This window comes from Ranitomeya imitator, chromosome 4 (assembly GCF_032444005.1).
Source record: "Ranitomeya imitator isolate aRanImi1 chromosome 4, aRanImi1.pri, whole genome shotgun sequence".
NCBI lineage: Eukaryota > Metazoa > Chordata > Amphibia > Anura > Dendrobatidae > Ranitomeya > Ranitomeya imitator.
The window spans coordinates 16,670,077-16,686,471 of NC_091285.1; the positions used below are offsets into that span (position 1 = coordinate 16,670,077).

General features: G+C 41.8%; 1 protein-coding gene across 1 annotated transcript in view; it reads left to right on the forward strand.

Annotated features, from left to right (window-relative positions):
• The window catches only part of AGBL3 (AGBL carboxypeptidase 3), a 171,325-nt gene that overhangs the window by 57,882 nt on the left and 97,048 nt on the right, over positions 1-16,395 (forward strand). The gene's annotated exons all lie outside the window — the stretch shown is intronic.

Consider the following 16,395-nt stretch of genomic DNA (forward strand, 5'->3'; position numbering starts at 1 on the left):
TTTAAAAATTATGTTAAAAAGGGTCCACCACTAAAGGTCTGATCTCAGATATCGATAAAATGATTACTCTCCTCGGGATGGCTCTCCTCCTAGACATTCATACATGGCAAGGGGGGAGAGATTTTTGGGAAAGACTCCCTCTCCCCAGACGTGGTCTAGGGCACCAAAGACCTCAATTTGTACTATATACAAAGAAAATCAGGGGCAGTATTATACCAGTTATATTCTTGTACATAGGGAGCAGTATTATAGTAGTTATATTCTTGTACATAGCGGCAGTATTATAGTAGTTATATTCTTGTACATAGGGAGCAGTATTATAGTAGTTATATTCTTGTACATAGGGAGCAGTATTATAGTAGTTATATTCTTGTACATAGGAGCAGTATTATAGTAGTTATATTCTTGTACATAGGAGCAGTATTATAGTAGTTATATTCTTGTACATAGGAGCAGTATTATAGTAGTTATATTCTTGTACATAGGGGCAGTATTATAGTAGTTATATTCTTGTACATAGGGGGCAGTATTATAGTAGTTATATTCTTGTACATAGGGGCAGTATTATAGTAGTTATATTCTTGTACATAGGGAGCAGTATTATAGTAGTTATATTCTTGTACATAGCGGCAGTATTATAGTAGTTATATTCTTGTACATAGGGAGCAGTATTATAGTAGTTATATTCTTGTACATAGGGAGCAGTATTATAGTAGTTATATTCTTGTACATAGGGAGCAGTATTATAGTAGTTATATTCTTGTACATAGGGAGCAGTATTATAGTAGTTATATTCTTGTACATAGGGAGCAGTATTATAGTAGTTATATTCTTGTACATAGGGAGCAGTATTATAGTAGTTATATTCTTGTACATAGGGAGCAGTATTATAGTAGTTATATTCTTGTACATAGGAGCAGTATTATAGTAGTTATATTCTTGTACATAGGAGCAGTATTATAGTAGTTATATTCTTGTACATAGGGGCAGTATTATAGTAGTTATATTCTTGTACATAGGGGGCAGTATTATAGTAGTTATATTCTTGTACATAGGGAGCAGTATTATAGTAGTTATATTCTTGTACATAGGGAGCAGTATTATAGTAGTTATATTCTTGTATATAGGGGCAGTATTATAGTAGTTATATTCTTGTACATAGGAGCAGTATTATAGTAGTTATATTCTTGTACATAGGGGCAGTATTATAGTAGTTATATTCTTGTACATAGGGGGCAGTATTATAGTAGTTATATCCTTGTACATAGGAGCAGTATTATAGTAGTTATATTCTTGTACATAGGGCCAGTATTATAGTAGTTATATTCTTGTACATAGGGGCAGTATTATAGTAGTTATATTCTTGTACATAGGGGCAGTATTATAGTAGTTATATCCTTGTACATAGGGGCAGTATTATAGTAGTTATATTCTTGTACATAGGGGCAGTATTATAGTAGTTATATCCTTGTACATAGGGGCAGTATTATAGTAGTTATATTCTTGTACATAGGGGGCAGTATTATAGTAGTTATATTCTTGTACATAGGAGCGGTATTATAGTAGTTATATTCTTGTACATAGGAGCAGTATTATAGTAGTTATATTCTTGTACATAGGGGCAGTATTATAGTAGTTATATTCTTGTACATAGGGGGCAGTATTATAGTAGTTATATCCTTGTACATAGGGGCAGTATTATAGTAGTTATATTCTTGTACATAGGAGCAGTATTATAGTAGTTATATTCTTGTACATAGGGGCAGTATTATAGTAGTTATATTCTTGTACATAGGGGCAGTATTATAGTAGTTATATTCTTCAACATAGGAGCAGTATTACACTGGTTATATTCTTGTACATAGGAGCAGTATTATAGTAGTTCCGATCACTGGCTCGCTCTTCTTACCTGCATCTCAAAAACATTTCTAGAATTCGCCCTTTTCTTACTTTCGACTCTGCAAAAACTCTGACTGTTTCACTTATTCATTCTCGTCTGGACTATTGTAACTCTCTACTAATCGGTCTCCCTCTTGCAAAACTCTCCCCGCTCCAATCTGTCCTGAATGCTGCTGCCAGGATTATATTCCTCACCAACCGTTACACCGATGCCTCTACCCTGTGCCAGTCATTACACTGGTTACCCATCCACTCCAGAATCCAGTATAAAACTACTACCCTCATCCACAAAGCACTCCATGGCTCAGCACCACCCTACATCTCCTCCCTGGTATCAATCTACCACCCTACCCGTGCCCTCCGCTCCGCTAATGACCTCAGGTTAGCATCCTCAATAATCAGAACCTCCCACTCCCGTCTCCAAGACTTTACACGTGCTGCGCCGATTCTTTGGAATTCACTACCTAGGTTAATACGATTAATCCCCAATCCCCACAGTTTTAAGCGTACCCTAAAAACTCATTTGTTCAGACTGGCCTACCGCCTCAATGCATTAACCTAACGATCCCTGTGTGGCCTATTTATAAAAAAAAAAAAAAAAAAAGGTTCCTCGCATCATGTTCTCATACACTTTATGCAGTATTAGCCCTCTGTGTCTGTACTGCTACATACTTAGGCAGGTAACTGGTTCATGCAGCTTTACATGAACACCTGAGCCTTACACTATGGCCGGTCCGAATAACTAAAGCAATTGTTACCATCCACTTCTCGTGTCTCCCCTTTTCCTCATAGTTTGTAAGCTTGCGAGCAGGGCCCTCATTCCTCCTGGTATTTGTATTGAACTATATTTCTGTTATGCTGTAATGTCTATTGTCTGTACAAGTCCCCTCTATAATTTGTAAAGCGCTGCGGAATATGTTGGCGCTATATAAATAAAAATTATTATTATTATTATTATTATAGTTATATTCTTGTACATAGGAGCAGTATTATAGTAGTTATATTTTTGTACATAGGAGCAGTATTATAGTAGTTATTTTCTTGTACATAGGGGCAGTATTATAGTAGTTATATTCTTGTACATAGGGGCAGTATTATAGTAGTTATACTCTTGTACATAGGAGCAGTATTATAGTAGTTATACTCTTGTACATAGGGGCAGTATTATAGTAGTTATATTCTTGTACATATGGACGGTATTATAGTAGTTATATTCTTGTATATAGGGGCAGTATTATAGTAGTTATATTCTTGTACATAGGGGCAGTATTATAGTAGTTATTTTCTTGTACATAGGGGCAGTATTATAGTAGTTATATTCTTGTACATAGGAGCAGTATTATAGTAGTTATACTCTTGTACATAGGAGCAGTATTATAGTAGTTATATTCTTGTATATAGGGGCAGTATTATACCAGTTATATTCTTGTACATAGGGGCAGTATTATAGTAGTTATATTTTTGTACATAGCAGCAGTATTATAGTAGTTATTTTCTTGTACATAGGGGCAGTATTATAGTAGTTATATTCTTGTATATAGGAGCAGTATTATAGTAGTTATATTCTTGTACATAGGAGCAGTATTATAGTAGTTATATTCTTGTATATAGGGGCAGTATTATACCAGTTATATTCTTGTACATAGGGGGCAGTGTTATCTTAATATATACTCTTTCACCGACCTCCATATTGGGACACCCAAGTGATGGATGTCTCAATATGGAAACTGCTGGTGGTAACAGCCTCTTGCGTGGTACCACCAGTGGAACACCGTCGCACCGCATATACACACACACACACACTGTATACGCCTATGCAGTCTCTTGCACGGTACCACCAGTGGAAAACCATCGCGAACACGCCGCCACCGGGATCAGCCGAATGATTCACTGATCGCCGCCATCTTTGTACAGGAGGAGCGCATGCGCCGTTTTGATGTGACCGCCACTATCTGTCTCCACAAAGATGGAGGCACAGACGGGAGGAGTCAGCACATGGGGAAAGACAGAGTGGATAGGTGGGTGAGCACATGGGGGGGAAGAGATTCTCAATGCTGCAAGGCCTGTCCCCATCGTGACATTGCCGCCCTCCCGATATGATAGCAGCGGGCCGCCATCTAGTAGTAGTTATGTTCTTCTGCATCATTATTTCTGTATTCCTATCAGTCAAAACAGAAGTCCTATAGAGGTTATGCAAAACGTGTTGGCTAATGTTGTAGCCATAATTAATACTCCGACTTTATAAATGTGCTGAGATTAACTTTGAACCCCAAAAATATTCCTTGTGCTCTATGTATTAACCCATTCTGAACAAGTTGCCATGGAAACGAACTGAAAACATAAATTCTTGTCTTTCCTTTTCCCTTAGCTGAAAGATTAATGAGCAGCAGCTCAGACCCGTCAACTGTGTTTGAATTACTGAGGGTTTTCGCTGGGATTCAGTCCTTCGTGCTGGATTTTAGCATAAGTGGCCCATAAACATCAATTGGATGTTAACTGAAGAAGCTGAACTTTTTGCTTCTTGGTGACAGCTGAAATTTAGAAGTGCCGCATAGCTCTGACATCACTATTTACGGCTGCCGCACTTATCATCTTACTATATTACAAAAGGTGTCACAAATAATGTGCAGCACCACAAATAAAAGCAAGACCGGCGTCAAAAACATGAAATAGAACATTTTAAAAAATAATTTCTGTTCAACGGGAAATGTTCCCAATTTATTAATTTATGTCTTATAAACAATTTACACTATAGTAAATTATAGTAGTTATATTCTTGTACATAGGGGGCAGTATTATAGTAGTTATATTCTTATACATAGGAGGCAGTATTATAGTAGTTATATTCTTGTACATAGGGGCAGTATTATAGTAGTTATATTCTTGTACGTAGGGGCAGTATTATAGTAGTTATATTCTTGTACATAGGAGCAGTATTATAGTAGTTATATTCTTGTACATAGGAGCAGTATTATAGTAGTTATATTCTTGTACATAGGAGCAGTATTATAGCAGTTATATTCTTGTACAGTGGGGCAGTATTATAGTAGTTATATTCTTGTACAGTGGGGCAGTATTATAGTAGTTATATTCTTGTATATAGGGTCAGTATTATAGTAGTTATATTCTTCTACAGTGGGGCAGTATTATAGTAGTTATATTCTTGTACATAGGGGCAGTATTATAGTAGTTATTCTTGTACATAGGAGCAGTATTATAGTAGTTATATTCTTGTATATAGGAGCAGTATTATAGTAGTTATATTCTTGTACATAGGGACAGTATTATAGTAGTTATATTCTTGTACATAGGAGCAGTATTATAGTAGTTATATTCTTGTACATAGGGGCAGTATTATAGTAGTTATATTCTTGTACATAGGGAGGAGTATTATAGTAGTTATATTCTTGTATATAGGGGCAGTATTATAGTAGTTATATTCTTGTACATAGGAGCAGTATTATAGTAGTTATATTCGTGTACATAGGAGCAGTATTATAGTAGTTATATTCTTATACATAGGAGGCAGTATTATAGTAGTTATATTCTTGTACATAGGGACAGTATTATAGTAGTTATATTCTTGTACATAGGAGCAGTATTATAGTAGTTATATTCTTGTACATAGGGACAGTATTATAGTAGTTATATTCTTGTACATAGGGGCAGTATTATAGTAGTTATATTCTTGTATATAGGGGCAGTATTATAGTAGTTATATTCTTGTACATAGGAGCAGTATTATAGTAGTTATATTCGTGTACATAGGAGCAGTATTATAGTAGTTATATTCTTGTACACAGGGGCAGTATTATAGTAGTTATATTCTTGTATATAGGGGCAGTATTATAGTAGTTATATTCTTGTATATAGGGGCAGTATTATAGTAGTTATATTCTTGTACATAGGGGCAGTATTATAGTAGTTATATTCTTGTATATAGGAGCAGTATTATAGTAGTTATATTCTTATACATAGGAGGCAGTATTATAGTAGTTATATTCTTGTACATAGGGACAGTATTATAGTAGTTATATTCTTGTACATAGGGGCAGTATTATAGTAGTTATATTCTTGTACATAGGAGCAGTATTATAGTAGTTATATTCGTGTACATAGGAGCAGTATTATAGTAGTTATATTCTTATACATAGGAGGCAGTATTATAGTAGTTATATTCTTGTACATAGGGGGCAGTATTATAGTAGTTATATTCTTATACATAGGGGGCAGTATTATAGTAGTTATATTCTTGTACATAGGAGCAGTATTATAGTAGTTATATTCATGTACATAGGAGCAGTATTATAGTAGTTATATTCTTGTAAATAGGTTCAGTATTATAGTAGTTATATTCTTGTACATAGGGACAGTATTATAGTAGTTATATTCTTATACATAGGGGCAGTATTATAGTAGTTATATTCTTGTATATAGCGGCAGTATTAAAGTAGTTATATTCTTGTACATAGGAGCAGTATTATAGTAATTATATTCGTGTACATAGGAGCAGTATTATAGTAGTTATATTCTTGTACATAGGGACAGTATTATAGTAGTTATATTCTTGTATATAGGGGCAGTATTATAGTAGTTATATTCTTGTATATAGGGGCAGTATTATAGTAGTTATATTCTTGTATATAGGGGCAGTATTATAGTAGTTATATTCTTGTACATAGGAGCAGTATTATAGTAGTTATATTCTTGTATATAGGAGCAGTATTATAGTAGTTATATTCGTGTACATAGGAGCAGTATTATAGTAGTTATATTCTTGTACATAGGAGCAGTATTATAGTAGTTATATTCTTGTATATAGGGGCAGTATTATAGTAGTTATATTCTTGTACATAGGGGCAGTATTATAGTAGTTATATTCTTGTACATAGGAGCAGTATTATAGTAGTTATATTCGTGTACATAGGAGCAGTATTATAGTAGTTATATTCTTGTACATAGGAGCAGTATTATAGTAGTTATATTCTTGTACATAGGTTCAGTATTATAGTAGGTATATTCTTGTACATATGGACAGTATTACAGTAGTTATAATCTTGTACATAGGAGGCAGGATTATAGTAGTTATATTCTAGTACATAGGGGCAGTATTATAATAGTAATTTTCCTTAAAGATGCTAAACAATGGTATTTAGCAGAACTTGCAGTTGCCTCTATTTGATATTTGGCATTTCAATGATGTAGTGAAATTTAAAGTCAAGGAAACAAAAAAAATCTGTATTGCCTTTTCTGCACACATCACAGTCACTAAATATACTCAATAGGGAAATGTTTCTAAATCATATTATAATAAGTTTAGGCTGACAGATTTCCTCCAGAAGACACCGAGTGATTGAATTTGTTGAGAATCAGTATAAAATCTGCACCATCTGCTGTGTAAACAAGTCATGCTTTGTGGCCGTAATGCAAGTTAATCGACTTTCCTTGCGAATCAGAAAAGAACAGTTTGGAGAAAAATAAGAAAGACTGTAAGGGCGGGCACATGTAAGAAAGTTAAAGGGGCTCTGTCATGATGACAACCCCAAGTCTATGCAACCTATCAGGTCTAAGGATTTCATTGAAGAGGGCGGCCCCCTCTTGGGATCTCTTCTATTCGTTAAAATATAATTGGCTCCCACTATGAAGGAGCCAGACCCCAAGGGTCCCCTGCATGAATGAAATGACGGTCCTCAGTCATACTAGCGCTCCAATCAAACTTTCGGCTTTCTTCCTCAGTCCCATAGACAATGGATAGTAGCATGAACAAATGACTATGACACTATACAAATGTGGCAAGATCCCAGTTCTTGTGATAGGACGTCCCAGTAATCATCCAGTATCGGACCGTCATTAAGGAGGGGCTAGAATGGTCTTACGATGATGTGTGTGAATGCGTTGTTCGTCACTTCGTTACAACGCCGAAAATATATGTCCTATAAATATCAAATCAATGCAAACCCCTTGTGGTTTGGATTAGGGTTAGGGGTGTGTCAGGGTGAGAGGTGTGGTTAGGGTTACTGTTGGGATTAGGGTTAGGGGTGTGTTTGGATTAGGGTTTCAGTTATAATTGGGGGGTTTCCACTGTTTAGACACATCAGGGGCCCTCCAAACGCGACATGGCGTCCGATCTCAATTCCAGCCAATTCTGCGTTGAAAAAGTAAAACAGTGCTCCTTCCCTTCCGAGCTCTCCCGTGCGCCCAAACAGGGGTTTACCCCCACATATTGGGTATCAGCGTACTCAGGACAAATTGGACAACAACTTCTGGGGTCCAATGTCTCTTGTTACCCTTGGGAAAATAAAAATTTTGGGGGCTGAAAAAAAAATTTGTGGAAGAAAAATGATGTTTTATTTTCACGGCTCTGCGTTATTAACTGTAGTGAAACACTTGGGGACTCAAAGTTCTCACAACACATCTAGATGAGTTCCTTGGGGGGTCTAGTTTCCAATATGGGGTCACTTGTGGGGGGTTTCTACTGTTTCGGTACATCAGGGGGTCTGCAAATGCAATGTGACGCCTGCAGACCAATCCATCTAAGTCTGCATTCCAAATGGCTCCTTCCCTTCCGAGCTCTGCCATGCGCCCAAACGGTGGTTCCCCCCCACATATGGGGTATCAGCATACTCAGGACAAATTGCACAACAACTTTTGGGGTCCAATTTCTCCTGTTACCCTTGGGAAAATACAAAACTGGGGGCTAAAAAATAATTTTTGTGAAAAAAAAAGAATTATTATTTTCACAGCTCTGCGTTATAAACTGTAGTGAAACACTTGAGGGTTCAAAGCTCTCACAACACATCTAGATAAGATCCTTAGGGGGTCTACTTTCCAAAATGGTGTCACTTGTGGGCGGTTTCAATGTTTAGGCACATCAGGGGCTCTCCAAACGCAACATGGCGTCCCATCTCAATTCCAGCCAATTTTGCATTGAAAAGTCAAACGGCGCTCCTTCCCTTCCGAGCTCTGCCATGTGCCCAAACAGTGGTTTACCCCCACATGTGGGGTATCAGCGTACTCAGGACAAATTGCACAACAACTTTTGGGGTACAATTTCTTTTGGTACCCTTGGGAAATAAAAAATTGGGGGCAAAAAGTTCATTTTTGTGAAAAAATATAATTTTTTACTTTTACGGCTCTACATTATAAACTTCTGTGAAGCACTTGGTGGGTCAAAGTGCTCACCACACATCTAGATAAGTTCCTTAGGGGGTCTACTTTCCAAAATGGTGTCACTTGTGGGGTTTTTTAATGTTTAGGCACATCAGGGGCTCCCCAACGCAACATGGCGTCCCATCTCAATTTTAGCCAATTTTGCATTGAGAAGTCAAATGGCGCTCCTTCCCTTCCGAGCTCTGCCATGCGCCCAAACAGTGGTTTACCCCCACATATGGGGTATCAGCGTACTCAGGACAAATTGTACAACAACTTTTGAGGTCCATTTTCTCCTGTTACCCTTGGTAAAATAAAACAAATTGGAGCTGAAGTAAATTTTTTGTGAAAAAAAATTAAATGTTCATTTTTTTTTTTTAAACATTCCAAACATTCCTGTGAAACACCTGAAGGGTTAATAAACTTCTTGAATGTGGTTTTGAGCACCTTGAGGGGTGCAGTTTTTAGAATGGTGTCACACTTGGGTATTTTCTATCATATAGACCCCTCAAAATGACTTCAAATGAGATGTGGTCCCTAAAAAAAAATGGTGTTGTAAAAATGGGAAATTGCTGGTCAACTTTTAACCCTTATAACTCCCTAACAAAAAAAACATTTTGGGTTCCAAAATTGTGCTGATGTAAAGTAGACATGTGGAAAATGTTACTTATTAAGTATTTTGTGTGACATATCTCTGTCATATAATTGCATAAAAATTCAAAGTTGGAAAATTGCGAAATTTTCATAATTTTCGCCAAATTTCCGTTTTTTTCACAAATAAACGCAGAAAAATTTGAAAAGTTACTGTTCTTGGAAGAAAGGGAGGGGAAATTATTATTATTTTTAAATATTAATATATAAAAATAAAATAAAGAAAAATGGTCGTGGTGGGACTGGGGTAATGTTTGGTGCATTTTACTCCCTCGTGCTTCTGTTTTACGTGTAATTTATCTCATTTTTATGTTTAATGACAAGTTTTTCTGTCAGCACATATATTGTCAGGGTCTCCATAAAACTCCATTTTGGCCCAAAACTGGAGCGAGTGAAAAAGGTTGAGAAGTTGCCCCTAGCAACCAAGCTCATTCCCGCGCTGTGTTTTCATTGGCTGTTCGAGAAATAAAAGCAGCATCTTTATTGGTTGCTATGGGCAGCTGCTCCCCAGACCTCAATAACTGTGCAGTGTGCAAGACGGTAGGTGGGCGTGGTTATACTTTCTTAACCAATCACATTGTGACTTTTGATCGAGGCTTGGAACGCAGCAGACCAGGTGGTTGGTAGCTATGGAGACAAGTGTACACAGACTCACCGGAGCTGGCACATGGCCCTGGGGGAGGAGGAGGAGGAGGAGGAGGAGGAGGAGGATGAGCTGCGCTTTCTAGGACTGTGGAGCCGAGAGGATGCACAGGAAAGCCCGGAGGGGAGAAGGTGAGAGCCTGGGGTATAAATGGGGCATAAATGTGAGGGAAATTGATAAAGGGGCAGATACTGGTGTGGGGTAAAGGAGAGGTGGATGGAAGTCACCATGTGTCCCCCAAAATGCCATGTATATGGGCTGTATGCCCTCTCAGTTTCTATAGGACACACATATTTATCTTAGATACTACAGAAGACTCCCTCATCGGACCCCAAACTATACAGACCCCTCAGATAAGACCCCAAATAAATACACATTCTCCTTGGCACCCCAATGGAGACCCCAGAAAAGTACAGACCCCAGACCAGACCTTTAAAAACAACAGACCCCTAAATAAGTTCAGACTCCTAACTAAATGTAGACCCCATTCCAGATTCTGTAAATAGACCACCCCTCTGAACAAATGCAGAACCCCACCAGATCACCTCCCCCCCCCCCCCCCCCGTAAATACAGACCCTCTAAAATGCAGGGCGCAGACCAGATCCATTAAAACACAGACCCCCTAAATAAAGTCCCATCTATAAATAATTTAAAACAATCCCAGCCCCCCCATCCCAACCTGATAACAGAACAAATACAGACCCCAGACCGCACCCCTAAATAAGTGCACCACCTAAGTAAATACAGACCCCCATTCCAAATCTTGTGAATAGACCATACCTTTAAATAAGTTCAGACCCAAGAGCATACCCTTTAAATGCATAACCCCTGACTAGACCCCTAAGTACAGATCCTCAGGCCACACCCCTAAGACCCTAGACAGACCCTCAAAATAAACGCAGGACCCGACCACCCCTAAGTACAGATCCCCTATCAAAAACAGTCACAAGACCAGACCCCCATATGTACATACCTTCTAAAATACAGACCCCAGAACAGACCCCCTAAACTAATACAGACCCCACGTCAGACCTCTAAACTCATCAGACCCCATACCAGTCCCCTAAACTAATACAGACCCCATTCCAGGTCCCATAAATTGACCATACCTTTAAATAATTTCAGACCCAAGACCATACCCTTTAAATGCATAACCCCTGACTAGACCCCTAAGTACAGATCCCCAGGCCACACCCCTAAGACCTTAGACAGACCCTCAAAATAGACACAGGACCCGACAACCCCTAAGTACAGATCCCCTAACAAAAACAGTCTCTAGACCAGACCCCCCCCTATGTACATACCTTCTAAAATACAGACCCCAGAACAGACCCCCTAAACTAATACAGACCCCACGTCAGACCTCTAAACTCATCAGACCCCAGACCAGTCCCCTAAACTAATACAGACCCCATTCCAGGTCCCATAAATAGACCACACCTTTAAATAAGTTCAGAATCAAGACCATACCCTTTAAATGAATGCATAACCCCTGACTAGACCCCTAAGTACAGATCCCCAGGCCACACCCCTAAGACCCTAGACAGACCCTCAAAATAGACACAGGACCCGACAACCCCTAAGTACAGATCCCCTAACAAAAACAGTCTCTAGACCAGACCCCCCCTATGTACATACCTTCTAAAATACAGACCCCAGAACAGACCCCCTAAACTAATACAGACCCCACGTCAGACCTCTAAACTCATCAGGCCCCAGACCAGTCCCCTAAACTAATACAGACCCCATTCCAGGTCCCATAAATAGACCACACCTTTAAATAAGTTCAGACCCAAGACCATACCCTTTAAATGCATAACCCCAGACTAGACCCCTAAGTACAGATCCCCAGGCCACACTCCTACGACCCTAGACCAGACCCTCTAAATAAACGGAGAACCCCACACCCCCTAAATTTAGGACCCTCTAAGAACAGACCACCTAAGTGCAGGCCTTTTAAAATGCAGTCCCCCTAACGAAAACAAACCCTAGACCATACCCCTTATGTATATACCCTCTAAAATACAGACTCCAGACAAGACCCCTAAATTAATACAGACCCCAGGCCATGCCCAGCCACTTCTCCTGCACATAGACCCTAGACCAGACCTAAAAGTGGTCGTCCGTTACTTAAATATTGATGACCACATCCATTGAGCAGGTAATCAATATCTGATTGAGGAGGGTCCGACGCCCCTGACCTCCACCGATCAGCTGTTATCAGCTCCCACGTGAACTCGGGGAGCTCCCCTAAATGTCCTCCACCTTTATTAAAGGCAAAGTCTATCATGATCAGTCCTGGGACCGATGAGGACTCTCCCCCCTCCCCCGCTATATTTACACACGTGGCCATGCGGTCAATGATCTGTGTCGTTCTGCTTGGCCGGACCACAAGTGACATTCCTGCCGGCTGTGAATAGGAGGACATGGCTGTGGTTACATTGTAAAGCCTGTGGACAAATAGAAGGATTGTACAGAAGATTATTGAGGCCGAACTTAGAGAGTCCTCGAAAAGGCGCCCTAAGTGGTGGTGATATGTACCCCTCACTGTATATACCGATCTATGTACATATACACCTTCCGGGGGGCAGTGCGGTGACCACCACTGCAGCTCTGACTTCTTGGGTCAGACTTATCCTCCCCACTAGTGATGAGCGAGTATGCTCGTTACTCAAGTTTTCCGAGCATGCTTGGGTGGTCTCGCGAGTATTTTGGGCATGCTCAGAGATTGTTTGATCCGCTGCAGCTGCATGATTTGCAGCTGCTAAACAGCCTGAATACAAACAGGCACGTATTCAGGCTGTCTAGCAGCCACAAATCATACAGCTGCGACGCCTCTAGCATAATCTCCGAGCATGACAAAATACTCGGGAGACCACCCGAGCATGCCCGGAAAACTCGAGTAGCAAGCATACTCGCTCATCACTACTCCCCACTTTTATCCCTTCCTTTTTAAAAATGCTTCAACAGGTGTGTTCCAGCGAAATTGCACCTCCAGTGATCAACTCTTCGCCCTTCCCCCGGCAGTGAAAGAAGCCAAAACAGTGTATAGTGACTGTTCCTTGGTTCTGCAACTCGGTGCCTACTTAGGTACAATACCCAAGAATGGCCACTACATGGTGTATGGAGCCGTGCTGTTCCAGCTCTGTAAACAGCGCTCTACCTGAAAAAACTGCAGTTTGTTAGGGGTGACTGATGTTTACCCTCCCCAACGACATCAGTCATTGATGACCTATCAGTGACCAGACATACCAGTGTGCAGTGCCTGTTCTTTGGTACTACAGCTCGGAGCCTACTTAGGTACAATACTCAAGATTGGCCACTACGTGGTGTATGGAGCCGTGCTGTTCCAGCTCTGCAAACGGTGCTCTACCTGAAAAAACTACAGTTTGTTGGGGGTGACTGATGTTTACCCTCCCCAGCGACATCAGTCATTGATGACCTATCAGTGACCAGACATACCAGTGTGCAGTGCCTGTTCTTTGGTACTACAGCTCGGTGCCTACTTAGGTACAATACTCAAGATTGGCCACTACGTGGTGTATGGAGCCGTGCTGTTCCAGCTCTGCAAACGGTGCTCTACCTGAAAAAACTACAGTTTGTTGGGGGTGACTGATGTTTACCCTCCCCAGCGACATCAGTCATTGATGACCTATCAGTGACCAGACATACCAGTGTGCAGTGCCTGTTCTTTGGTACTACAGCTCGGTGCCTACTTAGGTACAATACCCAAGATTGGCCACTACATGGTGTATGGAGCCGTGCTGTTACAGCTCTGTAAACAGCGCTCTACCTGAAAAAACTTCAGTATGTTGGGAGTGACTGATGTTCGCCCCCCCCCCCCCCCAACGATATCAGTCATTGATGACCTATCAGTGACCAGACATACCAGTGTGTAGTGCCTGTTCATTGGTACTACAGCTCGGTGCCTACTTAGGTACAATACCCAAGATTGGCCACTACATGGTGTATGGAGCCGTGCTGTTCCAGCTCTATAAACGGCGCTCTACCTGAAAAAACTGCAGTTTGTTGGGAGTGACTGATGTTTGGAACCCCCCACCGACATCAGTGACCAGACATACTAGTGTGTACAGGGGCCCCCCAACTCTCCCGACGACAGCAGAGGGATTGTACAGCCCCAATTTTTCCATTCTCGGAGGAGATAAGTAGAGGCCGAGCTCGTCTAGGGAGGGGGAACCCAATGTGCCGTGTTCCCGGGAGCACGTGTCACGGTTGTCTGTCACTTGTTTGTGTGCACTCTCTGTACATCCAGTAATTAGTGTAATTGCCTGGTTACCGTTAAGTACCTCAGAGCAGGAAACAATACGATCCCGGTAATCCCCTCCACAGGTTTACGAGATATCAAGGTGTGAGCAGGTAATCCGGTGAAGATCTCTCACTCCGATAGTTACAGCGACACAGGTAAGGGATTATCAAGCCTCTGATGACACAATCTGTTGTTCCCTGTTATCAGCCACTTCACAACACCTGAATCCTGATCCTATCTCCAGTACAAGAACATTCATAGATGAGATCGGTATCACTCGCTCCCGCAGCAAATCCTCTCCGTCTGAACCCGGCTTTTGAAGCTTCTTACTTTAGCGGGAGTTTTTGCTCCAGTCCTGGTCTCGGCAGCACAAAGTAGGTATTTTCATTTATCCTGGAAGTCTTCCCTTTTTCTGGGAGCCTCCCAGATGTGCCCAGTGCCACATTTGTCCCATTCATGTTTTCCAATGAACCAGCAAGGAGGTAGGAAAAGACACAGGAGATCCTGAGCGCTAACAGGAAGCCAGCAGCGTAGTGCATGCAGCTCTGGACGTTAGGGCTCTTTCAGACGACTGCGATCATCGATCCAATCTCGGATCACAATGCACGAACTGACCATGCGTCTCCTGAACCGAGCGTGCCAGCCTTATCGAAATATATGAAGCTGTCACACTCGTGTCAGAAGGTCATTGCGATCTGAGATCAGACTGAAGATCGAGGTCATCTGAAAGAGCCCTAACATCGAGAGCTGCATTCAAAGCAATCCTGGCTTCCTGTTAGCTCTCGGGCTCCACGCTGCCTTCCTGTTAGCTCTTGGGCTCCACGCTGCCTTCCTGTTAGCTCTCGGGCTCCACGCTGGCTTTCTGTTAGCTTTCGGGCCCCACGCTGACTTTCTGTTAGCTTTCGGGCTCCACGCTGGCTTTCTGTTAGCTCTCAGGCTCCACACTGGCATCCTGTAAGCTCTCGGGATCCACGCTGGCTTCCTGTTAGCTCTCGGGCTCCATGCTGGCTTCCTGTTAGCTCTCTGGCTCCACGCTGCCTTCCTGTTAGCTCTCGGGCTCCACGCTGCTTTCCTCTTAGCTCTCGGGATCCACGCTGGCTTCCTGTTAGCTCTCGGGATCCACACTGGCTTCCTGTTAGCTCTTGGGCTCCACGCTGGCATCCTGTAAGCTCTCGGGCTCCACGCTGGCATCCTTTTAGCTCTCGGGCTCCACGCTGCCTTCCTGTTAGCTCTCGGGATCCACGCTGCCTTCCTATTAGCTCTCGGGATCCACGCTGGCTTCCTGTTAGCTCTCGGGCTCCACGCTGGCTTTCTGTTAGCTTTCGGGCTCCACGCTGGCTTTCTGTTAGCTTTCAGGCTCCGCGCTGGCTTTCTGTTAGCTCTTGGGCTCCACGTTGCCTTCCTGTTAGCTCCCGCGTCATCCACGCTGGCTTCCTGTTAGCTCCTGCGTTATCCACGCTGGCTTCCTGTTAGCTCCCGTGTCATCCACGCTGGCTTCCTGTTAGCTCCCGCGTTATCCACGCTGGCTTCCTGTTAGCTCCTGCGTTATCCATGCTGGCTTCCTGTTAGCTCTCGTGTCATCCACGCTGGCTTCCTGTTAGCTCCCGCGTTATCCACGCTGGCTTCCTGTTAGCTCCTGCGTTATCCACGCTGCCTTCCTGTTAGCTCCTGCGTTATCCACGCTGGCTTCCTGTTAGCTCCCGCGTTAACCACTCTGGCTTCCTGTTAGCTCCCGCGTTATCCACGCTGGCTTCCTGTTAGCTCTCGTGTCATCCACGCTGGCTT